General features: G+C 36.4%; 1 pseudogene; it reads left to right on the top strand.

Annotated features, from left to right (window-relative positions):
- Positions 1–13,231: 13,231 nt before the first annotated feature.
- Positions 13,232–13,336, top strand: LOC120099509 (small nucleolar RNA SNORA17; annotated as a pseudogene).
- The last annotated feature ends 2,075 nt before the right edge of the window (positions 13,337–15,411 follow it).

Here is a 15,411-nt window from a genome sequence, read left to right as displayed (position 1 = left end):
AAGATGTTCAAATACAAAACCAAATATACACAATATTTCCACACAAACCTAGCCATACAAAAGATAATAATATATGTCAAAGTCCAACGCAAGGAGGTAAACTGCACCCTAGAAAAAGCAAGAAAATAATCTTCTTTTAACAAACCCAAAAGAAGATAGCCTCACAAATATAATTCCACCACGAATAACTAACATAACAGAAAGCAACAATCATTTTTTCTTTAATAACTCTTAATAACAATGGAATGAATTCACTAATAAAAATTAATGATTAGCAGACTGTATACATTTTGCTCGGTACAGTAGCTTGTGCTGGCATTTGTGTTTTCTTAGGATCTGTATGACAGCTGCTGAGGTCCTGGCTTTCATAGCCTCTTTTGAGACATCTGGTGCAATTCTGATAGTTCTGTGCTTATTTTACTTGACCTTTTTTCCTTTACTGCTTTTAATATTCTTTTTGTTGTTGTTGTTGTGGTTGTTGTTGTTGTTTTGTGCATTTGGTGTTTTGTTTATTATGTAACATGACAAAATTCTTTTCTGGCCAACTATTTGATATTCTGTAGGCTTCTTTTGTTCTCCTTAGGTTTGGAGTTTTTATTGTATCCTGGATTTCTTGGATGTTTTCAGATAGCAGGGTTTTTTGGTTTTTTTTGGTTTTTGATTTTGGATTTTCTTTGACTGTTGTGTCAATGTTTTCTATGGTATCTTCAGCCCCTGAGATTCTCTCTTCTATCTCTTGTATCTGTTGGTGATGCTTGCATCTATGACTCCTGATCTCTTTCCTAGGTTTTCTATCTCCAAGGTGGTTTCCCTTTGTATTTTCTTTATTGCTTCTATTTCCATTTTTTAGATCTTGGATGTCTTTGTTCAATTCCTTTACCTGTTTGATTTTATTTTTCTGTAATTTTTAAGTGTCTGTTTTTTTGTCTCCACTTTCGGGGCTTCTACCTGTTTACCTGTGTTCTGCATTTCTTTAAAAGTGTTACTTATCTACTTTCTTAAATACTCTATTATCATTATGAGATGTGATTTTTAAATCCAAATCTTGCTTTGCAGTTGTGATGGTTTATTTAGTACTTGCTCTAATGGGAGAACTGTGTTCTGATGATGCCATGTAGCCATGTTTTCTGTTGCTTATTTTCTTCTGCTTGCCTCTTACCATCTGGTTATCTCTAATGTTACCTACTCTTGATCTTACTGCATCCTCTCCCTCATGTGATCATGACTGTGTCCATACTCCTCAGAGTCTAGCTGTATCTCTGGTCCTATGATTATGGGATCCTGTTATCCTGAGATCCTGGTTGTTTCTGATCTCCTGGGAGTTGAGCTTCCTCTGTGAATCAGTGATCCTGTGATCCAGGGAATTTCATAGCACCTCTGATCCTGGGCATGTTAAAGCACCTGGGAATTTGACTTCCTATGTGTTTTATTGACTGCCTTCTGAAAGACCCAAAAAGCATCTGAAAGAGTCAGCTGCAAATATTTACACTCAACCAATCGACAGAAGCTGCTGACTCTTGTGGTCAAATTAGGGGAAAAGCTGAGGAGTAGAACGGCCCTGTATGAGAACCAGTAGTAGCAATTAAGCCCATGCGATCTCTCAAACACTGGGGCAACAACCAGGCAGCATCCAGTAGCTGATGTGAGGCTGCCTACACATATACAGTAAAGGACTGCCAGGTCTGGGTTTAGTCAGAGAATATACACCTAACCCTCAAGAGACCAGAGGACCCAAGGAGTTTATAGATCTTGTGGGGTGGGGATGGGTGGGGGTTGGGACATCCTAGTGGAGACAGGGTGATGGGAAGGAGGTATGAGATATGTAACAGTTTGAGAGGAGACTTGGCAGAATAAAATCTGGAGTGTAAAAAAATAAAAACATAATAAAAATAAAATTTAAAAAAAGGAGTAGGATGAAAAAAAAAAAAAAGAAGTTTAGGCTTACTACATCTAGCCTTTCATTGAGTTTCCCTCCTCTTGCTGGGGAGGTATATGACTATATGTATTAGAAGCCACATATGAGAAAAAAAATCTCTTGATATTTGTTTTACTGTTAATTGATTTGGCCATATATCACACATTTTTCTGCTATTGCTATTAATGAAGCTATAATTTTTCAGATGTGTGAAAAAATAGTAGTCATAGAGGATGCTTAGATTACTTTAGCAAACTGTGAAATGGTCTAGTTTGGTGACTACTATAAAAGAAATAAACTTTGCCAAAATGCACTATAGATTACTAAGGGATGCATCAAGTTTGGCTATAATAAATCAAATAAACTTGCTTGCTTTTGTCATATAGGTATATAGTATATAGCTCTCTGGATAGTCATAAAAAATTGGAGGTCAATAATATTTGCTTTATCACTAGGTCAGCATTTTTAACAGAGATAATGTGGAGGACTACAGATGGGATGTTACATAGTATTATTTCTTTGTTTTTTAAATTTCCATAGCTTTCACATGAAAATTCATATGATTATTTTAGCTATTTTTATAAATTATGAATATATACATGTGTTTTATGGGTATTTTATTTACAGTAAAATGATATACATGTTATATTTTAAATTTCATTCCATTTTTATGTACTCTGACTATCAGAATATTTTAAAAAATTGAATCTTATAATTTTAATTATACTTTAATTATTCACAAAATATTTAGGGGAAATCCAGATGTAAATGTTATAAATCAGGGAATCAACATGTTAAATTTTTTTTTATTCGTATGTGTGTGACTGAATATATGCATGTTCACCACAAATATGTACGTACCCACAGAAGCCAGAAAATGAAATTGGATACCGTTGAAAATACTTGTAGACAGTTGTCAGATGCGAGATATGGAATCTGAGCACCAAGCACTTTCAATAATTAAGTCAAAGCTCCAGCTCCAAAACCATTTCTTTAAAAAAAGGAAATTATAATGTATTCTTCTTAATGTTTTGTATAACATTAGAGTAGACATCATGAAATCTACTAGGTGAATAAATAGAGTAAATATAGTCTATTCATACTACAAACTACTTCATACTTGTTTAAGAAAAGCTTTCAACTTTCATGGAATTTTAAGATATATTAATTTAATGAAATATATCAAATTTATTGTCCTGTCCATTACAAATATCTTAGGAGTTTTAAGTTTTATTAATATATCTTTCAATTTTAAAACAAAACAATATGTAAAAATTAGATTTAATACATGCTACCATGTTGCCAAGTTGATCCTGGCCATGGTAGGAACAGAGCCAGCATGACAAGGGCCCCTACAAGTGTTAATGTTTGCTCTGGGTGTAAGGCTTATTTGTTTAATAATGTACATGTTTTTATGTTCTTTCTCTGAGGACTGTCCTCTCTGGCAACCTTAATGATTGCATGATAATCATAGACTACATGTATCCAGGAGGTAAGAGTGTAGTTGTTGTCTCAGCAAAATTGTAGACTACTATAACCTTTAGGACAGCCCTTAATGCTGTGGGAAAGAACTTTGAAAACATTAGTTTAAAACTATGTCATTTCTCAACTATGCAAAATATAAGGATACAATGTGAGTTATATGATGTGTTTCACAGACTTTGGAAAACAGAGGCAATTGTACTATGAGGCAGCTCGTCAGATAGGTACAAAGGCAAACAGATACAAAGACAGGCATATTCCTGAGTTTAAGCTTAGCTGGAACAGAAGGAGTTAATTCTAGGCCCAGGAATTGTAGCAATGTTAATGTGGGGGTGGGTATTCCACCCAGCTAGCTTATTGTTGGTACTTAACAAAGGCAGGGTGATCTCATTTATGTGATAATCAAAGGGGAACCCAGGGTAAGAACTGAATTGATATATAAATAAAAAACTGGGCATTTGATCTATAAGAGATTTGCTATCTTGAAAGCTTTAAGAATTGCAAGAAAATCTTTCTCAAGCAGAACACCCCTGTAATACACACAGAAAGATAGAGAGGAAGAGACAGAGAGAAAAGGAGAGAGAGAGACATACACAAAGAGTGAGAGAGACACAGAGACAGAGAGACTGGGAGAGACAGAGACCGAGAAATGTGTCTCAAACAGAACATAGATTATCAGCTTGCTACCCATGATTTGACCTCAAGTTGTTTGTTTTGTTGCTCTCAAACACTCCTTCCTCAGAACCCCTCTCCAAGCTGAGGCTGGTCCTTGACACTATTTATTTCAGGAGACAAATTTTAGAAGTACATCTCATGTTTCCTTTTACCTCTTAATTCACATTTTAACAACTCGTAAGTACTCTATCCATCCTGTACTCTTTACATGTTTCACTACTTTAATTTCAAAAGCTCTTCACTACAAAAAGAAGGGTATACAAAATGACTATCAATATGAATCTCCTTAGAAAGTAGCTATTTATTCACTAAGTGAATAAAATTGATCTCTGTGTGCCTGTTTATCTCTGTTGCATTAAGTATTTTAAATCTTAGTTTCTGAGACAAAATTGCACTTAACTATTTCTCTCATTTTCTTTGAAGATACATTTCAAGGTACCCTTCATTTTTCTGTACATTAGTACCAAATTATAAAGCATAAAATACATGTACCACTGTGCCATAAGAATTTTAAAATAGCTAAATTATTCTCCATGAATACTTCTTTTGCTGTATTGTATAATTCCAAACTTACTTATTTTATGAGCACTAAAATGTAGTTAAGACGAAGCAGAAGTTAGTAGTGTACAGATGTAATTCAAGCATTCAGGGGTTGTAAACAGGAGAATTAGAAAGCTAGGGATATAGTCAACTATATATTAAATCCAATAATATCTTGCTATATGAGTTGCTATCTCAATAAACAAACTATAAGCCTAATTGAATGCTGGTTGATATATTCGTCATATTAATGATGTAATCAAAAGTAAAACTAAAATCAAACTATGTAATTTTACTCTGTGTCAAATATGTATTTCTGAAGCAAGTAATAGTGTTATAATACTTTCCATAATATATTATATAATACACAGAATATATATATATACGATAATATATAATTAATGAACATTTTTGATTATTAGTATTGTACACATGTGTGCCTAATGTATATGGGAAGGTCAGAGAGAAACTGAGGAGTTGAATTTTTTTCCTTCCAAATTTAGTGGATTGCTGAGATCAAATTTAGATTAGGATAGGGGAGATGTTACTATTAAGTAATCAGTCATTTTTTTGTAATTCAATGATCGAGCAGAATTTTCCATTTCTCAAAATGTTATACTGAGGAGCCTACAACTTACTTTGTTTACCAGGCAAGACCCAAACGCAATGATATATACCTGCATCTACCTCCAGAGTAGAGAATAAAAACACATGTACGACCACACTCAGCCTAGATTAGGAAAAAAAATTAAGACAAGTAATTATACATATGTACAAAGTTGTATATATTTAACCCAATCTAAATGCTATTTTATATTGTTTTCAAATATAATAAACTGTGACATAATATCTTATTAACCTACATAATTATTGACTTAAGTGATTATGTTAGTTAAAACAATTTTAAAATAAAATTCTCTAGTACAATTTATAAAATCGATAAATAGTTCACCAACGCTTTGTTTTCTATTGCATAATTTATTATTTACATTAGAAACATTATCCCTTATACCGGTTCTCCTCCCCCATCTCCCCTCCCTTTGCTTCGATGGGGATGTTCCCCTTCCCACATACCCACTCCTCACTCAACATTCTGGCATTTCCCTACACTGGGAAAATTAGCCCTTACAAGACCAAGGGCTTCTACTCCTATTGATGCCAGACAATGCTATTTCCTGTTACATATGTGGTTGGGATCAGGCGTCCCTCCACTGTATGCCCTGTTTAGTGGTTTAGTCCTTGGGAGATCTGGCAGTCTGGTTGACTGATATTGTTCTTTCTATGGGGATGCAAACTGCTTCAACTATTTTAGTCCTTTCTTCAACTCCTTCTTAGGGGTCTAGTGCTCAGTCTGATGGTTACCTGCAAGCATATTAATCTGCATCATTAAGGGTCTGGCAGAGCCTCTCAGGAGACAGACCTATCAGGTTCCTGAGAGCAAGCACTTCTTGTCATCAGCAATAGGGACTGGCTTTGGTGGCTGCATATGGGATGGATCCCCAGGTGGGGCAGTCTCTGGATGATCTTTTCTTCAGTCTCTACTCCATTCTTCATCTCTGCATTTCCTCCTGTGAGTATTTTCTTCTCCCATCTAAGAAGGACTGGAGCATCTACATTTTGGTCTTCCTTCATCTTGAGCTTCATATGATCTGTGAATTTTTTCTTAGGTATTCCGAGCTTTTGGCTAATATCCACTTATCAGTGGGTGCATACAGTGTGTGTTCTTTTGTGACTATGATACCTCACTCGGGATTATATTTTCTAGTTCCATTTGCCTAAGACGTTCATGAAGTAATTGTTTTTAATAGCTGAGTAGTAGTCCATTTTGTTAAGGTACCACATTTTCTACATCCATTCTCTGTTGAAGGATATCTGGGTTATTTCTAGCTTCTAGTTATTATAAATAAGGCTGCTATATATATAGTGGAGCATTCGTGCCTATTAAACGTTGGAGAATCTTTTGGGTATATGTCCAGGATTGGTATAGCTGGGCCCTCAGGTAGCACTATGATAAATATTATGAGAAACAACAGACTGATTTCCAGAGTGGTTGTACCAGCTTGCAATCCCACTAACAATGGAGTAATGTTCCTGTTTATCTACATCCTCACTGGCATCTGCTGTCACCTAAGTGTTTGACTTAGCTATTCTGACTGGTGAGGTTGATTTGATTTGCATTTCCCTGATGTCTAATGATGTTGAACATCTATTTCTTTAGGTGCTTCTCAGCCATACGATATTCCTCAGTTGAAAATTCTTTGGCTTGGTACCCCAATTTTAATAGAATTATTTGGCTTTCTGGAGTCCAATTTATTGAGTTATATATATATATATATATATATATATATATATATATATATATATATATATATATATATATATTAGACATTAGCCATCTATTGGATGTAGAATTGGCAAAGATATTTTCCCAATCTCTTGGTTGCTGTGTTTTCCTATTGACAGCGTCCATTCATTAACAGATGCTTTGCAATTTTATGATGTCCCATTAGTTGAATCTTGATCTTAGAGCATGAATTATTGGTGTTCTCTTCAGAAAAATTTCCCCTGTGACTCTGTGTGAGGCTCTTCCCCACCTTCTCTTTTATTAGTTTCAGTGTATCTGATTTTATGTGGAGGTCCTTGATCCACTTGGACTTGAGCTTTGTACAAGAAGGTAAGGATGGCATTGTGGGGCCTTAATGGGAGGGAAGAGGCCCTTATTCCTTTCAAGGCTCTATGCCCCAATGAATGGGAATGTCAAACATGTAAGGTGAGATTGAATGGGTGGGTAGGTAGGGGGACACACTCATAGAAGCAGGGGGAGGGTGAGTAAGATAGTGTGATTCTGGAGGGGAAACCACCGGGAAAGGGGATGACATTTGCAATGTAAATTTTAAAAAGTAATACAAAACAATAAAAAAGAGATTAGATCGATTTGCATTCTTTAATATGCTGACTGCCATGAACCAGTCCCAGTTGTTGAAAGCACTGCCTCCCACCCTTTGTCAAAGATCAGGTGACCATAGGAATATGGGTTCAATTCTGAGTCTTCTATTCTATTCCACTGATCTACCTGATTGTGTCTGTACCTATATTATGAAGGTTTTATCACTATTACTCTGTAATACAGCTTGAGGTCAGGGATGGTGATTCCCCCCAGAAGGTCTTTGATTGTTGAGAGTTGTTTTTCCTATCCTACATTTTTTGTTATTCCAAATGAATTTGCAAATTGCTCTTTTTAAACCTATGAAGAATTGAGTTGGAGTTTTGATGGGATTTGTATTGAATCTGCATAATGCTTTCAGTAAGATGGCCATTTTACTACATTAATCCTGCCAATCCATGAGCAAAGGAAATCTTTCCATTTGAGATCTTCAATTTCTTTCTTCAGAGACTAAAAATTGTTGTTGTACAGATCTTTCACATGCACGGTTAGAATCACACCAAGGTATTTTAGATCGTTTGTGACTATTGTGGAGATTCTCTTTTCTCTAATTTCTTTCTAAGCCTGTTTATCCTTTGATAAAGGCTACTGCTTTCATTGAGTTAATTTTATATCCTGCTTCTTTGCTGAAGTTTTGTTTGTTTTTTTGTTTCATCAGGATAAGGAATTCTCCAGTGGCATTTTTGGGGTCACTTATGAACATCACATCATCTGGAAATAGAGATATTTTGACTTGATTTGGGCCTTGAATTCCTAACCTCCTTATCAAGACTTTCATCCTAAAGGGATGCTGAACTTTGTCAAATGCTTTCTCAGCATCTGATTAGATTATCATTTGGTTTTCTTCTCTTAGTTTTTTTTTCTTTTTTTTTTAATACAGTGGATTATGTGGATGAATTTCAGTGTATTGAAACATCATTGCATCCCTCTTTTTTTTTCCCTTTTGTGGTTGCTTTCTTTTTTTTTTTCTTTTTTCTATTTTCCCCATTGGAGATTTTCATATTTACATTTCAAATGTTATCCCCTTTCCTCCAAGCAACCACCCAGCCCTTCCCACCTCCTGGCCTTGACATTCTACTACAATGGGGGGGGGGGTCAAGCCTTGGCAACATCAAGGGCTTCTCCTTCCTTTGGTGCCCAACAAGGACATCCTCTGTTACATATGCAGCTGGACCCATGGGTCTCTTGGTGTCCATGTGTATTCTTTGGGTGGTGGTTTAGTCCCTGGGAGCTCTGATTGCTCTGGCTAAGACTTTGAGGACTATATTGAATAAGTAGGGAGGGAATGGGCAGGCTTTTCTAGACTGTGATTTTAGTGGGATTGCTTCAATTTTCTCTCTATTTAGTTTCATGTTAGCTACAGGTTTGCTGTGTATTGCTTTTATTTTATTTAGGTGTGGGCCTTGAATTTCTGATCCTTCCAAGCCTTTTACCAAGTAGAGTTATTGAATTTTGTCAAGTGCTTTCTCAGTATCTAATGAAATGATCAATGATCAAATGTTTTTTCTTTGAGTGTGTTTATATCTTAATTACATTGATATGTTTTTCATATATTGAACCATCCTTTCATCACTGTGATGAAGCCAACTTAATCATTTTGATATTTTCTTGGAATTAATTTGCAAGAATTATATCGAGTATTTTTACATGAATAATGATAAGGGATATTAATCTTAAATACTCTTCCATTCTATGGTCTTTGTGGGATTTAGGTATAAGTTGAACTGTGGCCTCAAAGAATCGATTGGGTTGTGTTCCTTTTGCTTCTATTTTGTGGTGTACTTTGAAGAGTATTGGTATAATGTCTTCTTTGAATGCCTGAGAGAATTCTACACTAAACATATTTCATTCTGGGTTTTTTATTTGGTAGACATTTAAAACTGCTTCTATTTCTTTAGGAGTTATGGGGTTGTTTAGATGGTTTACCTGATCCTGATTTAACCTTGGTACCTGGTATCTGCCTAAAAAACTGTCCCTTTCATGCAGATTTTACAGTTTTTTTTTTTGTTGTTTTTTGTTTTGTTTTCTTTTGTTTTTGAGTTTAGGCTATTGTAGTAGGATCTGATGATTTTTTGAACTTCCTCATTTTCTGTAGTTATATATCCCTTTTTATTTCTGAATTTGTTAATTTGGATACTGTCTCTGTTTTCTCTTGTTAATCTGACTAAAAATGTATATATCTTGTTGATTTTCTCAAAGAAACAGATCTTGGTTATATTGATATTTTGTAGAGTTCTTTTCCTTTCTACTTGATTGATTTCAGTTCTGAGTTTGAGTATTTCCTACTTTCTAAACCTCTTAGGCACATTTGCTTCTTTTTGCTCTAGATCTTTCAGGTTGGCTCTCAGTCTGTTAGTATGTATGTGTTCTCTCCTGTTTATTTTTGGAAGCACTCTCAGAGTTATGAATTTTCCTCTTAGCACTGCTTTCAGTGTTTCCCATAAGGTTGGATATGTTGTGCCTTCATTTTTATTAAGTTCTAAAAAGTTTTTAATTTCTTTCTCTATTTCTTCCCTGACCAAGTGATAATTGAGGAGATCATTGTTCAGTTTCCACATGTATGAGTGCTTTCTTTTGCTTTTGTGGTTACTGAAGACCAGCTTTAATGCTAGGTGATCTGATAGGATGCCTGGGACTATTTGAATCTCCTTATATGTGTTGAGGCCTGTGTGAAGATTATGTTGTCAATTTTGAAGAAGGTGCCATGAGGTGCTGAGAAGAAGTTATATTCTTTTGTTTCAGCATGAAATATTCTATAGATGTCTGTTAAATCCCTTTGGTTCATAACTTCAGTTTGTTTCACTGGGTCTCTCTTACTTTCTGTTTCCATGATCTCTCCATTGCTGAGAGTGGGGTATAGATGTCTCCCACTATTATTGTGTGTGGTACAGTATATGCTTTGTGCTTTAGTAAAGTTTCTTTTATGAATATGGACATAATTACATTTGGAACATAGCTGTAAAGAATTGAGAGTTCATCTTGGTAGAGTTTTCCTTTGATGAGTACGAAGTGTTTAAGTGTCCTTCTTTATCTTTTTTTTTTTCTTCAACTTTGGGTTGAAAGCCATTTCTATTCAATGTTACAATGACTACTCCACCATGTTACTTTGGACCATTTGCTTGGAAAATTGTTTTCCAGTCCTTTACTTTGAGGTAGTGTTTGTCTTTGTCACTGAGGTGTGTTTCCTTTATTCAGCAAAATTCTGAGTTTCTGAGTCCTCTTAATGTAGGTCTAGGTTGTTTTTTTTTTGTTTTTTTTTTTTTTTAATTGGGGAATTGAGTCCATTGATGTAAATAGATAATAAGGAATAGTGAATTTTGTTCCCTCTTATTTGTATTGTTAGAGGTAGAATTTTGTATGGCTATCTTCTTTTGGGTTTTTGCAAGAAGATTACTTTCTTGCTTTTTCTAAGGTGAAGTTTTCCTCCCTGTTTTGCAGTTTTCCATGTAGTATCCTTTCTAGGTTGCATTTCTTTGAAGATACGTATCAATTTGGTTTTGTAATGGAGTTTCTGGGAGTTCTGTAGACTTCCTCTGAGTTCATGGTCATCTCTTTTTTTTAAGTTAGGAGAGTTTTTTCCTATAATTTAGTTGAAGATATTCACTGGACCTTTAAGTTGCAAATCTTCACTCTCTTCTATACATATTATCATTAGGTTTGGTCTTCTCATTGTGTCCTGGTTTTCTTTGAATTTTCTTTGACTATTGTGTCAATGTTTTCTATGGTATCTTCAGCCTCTGAGATTTTATCTTCTATCTCTTTATTCTATTGGTGATGTTTCTATCTATAACTGCTGATCTCTTTCCTAGATTTTCTATCCCAGGTTTGTCGCTCTTTGTTATTTCTTTATTGTTTCTATTTCCATTTTTAGATCCTGGATGGCTTTCTTCAGTTCCTTTACCTGTTTGGTTTTGTTTTCCTGTAATTCTTTAATGGATTTTTTTCTTCTTCTTTAAGGATTTCTACTTGTTTATCTGTGTTCTCCTGTATTTCTTTAAGGAAACTATTTCTGTCCATCTTAAGGTCCTCTATCATCATCCTGAGATGTGATTTTAAATTCAAATTTTGCTTTTCTGGTGTGTTGGGGTATCCAGAATTTGCTGCAGTTGGAGAACTGAGCTCGGATGATGCCCAGTATACTAGGATTCTGTTGTTTATGTTCTTGTGCTTGCCTCTTGTCATCTGAATATTTCTGGTGCTAGTCTTCCTGTCTCTGACTGGAGCTTGTCCCTCCTATGGGCCTGTAAGCCTGTGATCTTAGGATTGAGATAATTCCTGTGAGACCAGCTCTCTCCAGGCAGAATTCTTGCATGAAGGGCCTTGGAACAGCCTCAGCTCTGGACACAGATGGAAACTGGATGCATCCTGTCTCATGCTGCTCTGTGTTTCCTGTGCTCTGTGAATTCTTGGTGGGTCCCTCTTTAGGTAGTCACTGGTGGAAAAGTGGGGTCCCATCTGTGGGCCTAGGAGTAAGAGCACTCCAAGGAGAGAAGCTCTCTTAGGGCAGAATTTGGTTATAGATGTTTGTAGGACAGTTTTAGCTCCTGGTCCTGCCCCAGACTGCTCTGTGTTTCCTATGCTTTGTGTGTTTCTGGATGGTCCCCCTTTGGACAGTTATAAGAGTGAAAGTGGTGTTTTATCTGTGGGCCCAGGAGCAAGAGCATTCTTTTGAGACCAGCTCTCTCTGAAGAGCCTTTAGAAAAGGAGGGCCTTTGGACAGCCCGAACTCTGGGTGCAGATGGAGACCAGATAGATGGCCAACTCTACTTTTTATGCTTGTATAATTTCACATTTACTCTTTTTAATTCACATAACAAATACATATGATTTCAATGATTTCATTGCCATCAAATAGCAATAGAAGAACTGGAAGGAGTTGTATTATGTTGTATCAATATTTAAAGGCAAGGGACAGAGTCTATGGCAATGGAATCAAACAGTACAACATACACTAATGGCACAAATTGTTATTTACTCACCAAACTTCATTAAAGGCTTAATCCATTTATGACATCAGAGTTCTGATTTTTTACTATGTCAAGAAGTCCCATAATACACAATCATACATTTCTTAATCCAATCCAATGGTCAATAAACACCGTCTTAGAAAAAATTGAGTGCCACAGGCTGCAGAGTGAGCTCTTCCTATAATTTCATTGATAAGGACTCAGAGAACAGAGGAGTCCAGGAGCCTGGAGGATCCTTTGTGTGTGTGTGTGTGTGTGTGTGTGTGTGTGTGTATGTGTGTGTGTGTGTGTGTGTGTGTTTGAATGTATGTAAATATGTAAATGGTTGTGAAGTTCAGAGGAAAATTTGAGGCAGTAGATTCTTTCCTTCTACTTTGTTAATGACAGGGATTGAACCAAGAACACTGGTCTCTGAGCCATCTTACTATTCCTATATGTGTTTTTATCCATTATAAATACTATAAAATTATTATTCTGTAAATGTTTAAAGTTATTTTTCTCATTGATTAACAGGTATTTTTAATTTAGATGAAGTTAATTTTGTTTTCTCTTATCTTTTATGTTTTTAATATGATCAGAGATACTTTGCTGATATATTAATCAAAATTAAATGAGTTGTACATTCTGGGATAACTTTCATATACAGTATAAAGCAAAAATCTGTTTTATATCTAGATGTTACTTAAATTTGGTTTAAAAAAAAGTGTTCCTGCCCCAGAGGCATTGTGTCAGTAGAGGGCAGAGAAGAGAAAACTTTTATCTATTTTCAGGGTTCTGACCTATGAACATCATAATGATTAGTTGCCTAACATTTTTTTTTATTAACTTGATTATTTCTTATATACATTTTGAGTGTTATTCCCTTTCCCGGTTTCCGGGGAAACATCCCCTCCCCCCTCCCCTTCCTTATGGCTGTTCCCCTCCCCATCCTCCCCCCATTGCCGACCTCCCCCCAACAGTCTAGTTCACTGGGGGTTCAGTCTTAGCAGGACCCAGGGCTTCCCCTTCCGCTGGTGCTCTTACTAGGATATTCATTGCTACCTATGAGGTCAGAGTCCAGGGTCAGTCCATGTATAGTCTTTAGGTAGTGACTTAGTCCCTGGAAGCTCTGGTTGTTTGGCATTGTTGTTCATATGGGGTCTCCAGCCCCTTCAAGCTTTTCCAGTTCTTTCTCTGATTCCTTCAACGGGGGTCCTATTCTCAGTTCAGTGGTTTGCTGCTGGCATTCGCCTCTGTGTTTGCTGTATTCTGGCTGTGTCTCTCAGGAGCGATCTACATCCGGCTCCTATCGGCCTGCACTTCTTTGCTTCATCCATCTTGTCTAATTGGGTGGCTGTATATGTATGGGCCACATGTGGGGCAGGCTCTGAATGGGTGTTCCTTCAGTCTCTGTTTTAATCTTTGCCTCCCTATTCCATGCCAAGGGTATTCTTGTTCCCCTTTTAAAGAAGGAGTGAAGCATTTACATTTTGATCATCTGTCTTGAATTTCATTTGTTCTAGGCATCTAGGGTAATTCAAGCATTTGGGCTAATAGCCACTTATCAATGAGTGCATACCATGTGTGTTTTTCTGTGATTGGGTTACCTCACTCAGGATGAGTGTTATTCCCTTTCCTGGTTTCCAGGCAAACATCCCCCTCCCCCCTCCCCTTCTTTATGGGTGACCCCTCCCAAGGTTATCAGAGTGGATGATCTTGCCCAGTCCCTCACCTGATTCAGCACTCAGGAGAGCAGGGCCTGCATGTTGCCTAGGCAGCACAGTAGAGCTGGCTCTGAGTTGCAGGGGGCCAGCCCCAGGGTAGGTCTTCTTTCTTGTTGGTTCTTCTTGAGACAGCTGAGGTGGAAGAGTATCAGCAGAGACTTAAGATTTTGTATTATGAGTTATTTAGGGTTGCTGTATAATAAGCTTACTTATCTAAGTTGTTATGCTACTGTAGTTGATTTACTCATCTTGTCTAAGTTACTATGCTACTGCAGCTGACCAACCATCTGTGTTCCTCTGAGGCCAGAAACTGCAGTCTATGGCACTTAGCACCTAATTCTAAAACAGCAGGAGATAAAGTAAAGGATTAATTGCCAAAGCCTTTTCCCTTTCACCCCTATCTCTCTTGTTTGTCTGGCTAGGAGGGAAGTTTGGAGCAATAAACTTCTATTGAACCAAGAGAAGTGAATAGAGCTTGCAAAAGAAAAAAAAAAAAACTTTTACATAGGGAAATGTGCATAAGCTTCTAGAGGTTTATATACAAATTCATGAATGAGCATTTATACATTTTCACTCAAACCAGTACAGCCCAGCTTGCATGCATTCTCACAGTAACATTCTTAAACACACACTTGAATAGATTTTCAAAATTACATACTTACACACACATCCATGCTTACATATGCATATGGAGTAAAAGACCAAGCACTGGTGCAGGAAGAACTCACACTTTCTGGATGAAAAATGAGCTCCAATCTTCATTGCATAGAGAAAGGAAAATTTTCTATACTTTTAATGCTAAATGAATTAAACCCAAGTTTGTAAGATAAAGGCTTGTTCCTTTTAATAAGACAGCCTGCCTCATTATTAAGAAAGGACCTGTTCTGTCCCATGGTAAGGAGAAACCTGCCTGCTCCTTCTGCTCTCTGCAGCTTCTTTTTTCACCTTTCCCTCTGCATTCTGAACATTGCTCTCTTAGTGTTTTATGTTACCTATAGTCTCTAAGTTATTCCACTCTGCATTCTCTTCCTATTCTTGCTCTCTCTTCCCGATAGGATGTCCCAATAATGCTCTTAATCTCAATGCCTATCCTCCCAATGATATGCCTATACTTTTAATTTCCTCTTGAGTTCAGTTCTTCCTAAAAAGTGTTCTATCTAAAAACTTCTCAGCTCAATTCCTCAG

The sequence above is a fragment of the Rattus norvegicus genome, chromosome X, assembly GCF_036323735.1.
Source record: "Rattus norvegicus strain BN/NHsdMcwi chromosome X, GRCr8, whole genome shotgun sequence".
Classification (NCBI taxonomy): Eukaryota; Metazoa; Chordata; class Mammalia; order Rodentia; family Muridae; genus Rattus; species Rattus norvegicus.
This window is presented reverse-complemented; position numbering and strand designations above follow the sequence as displayed.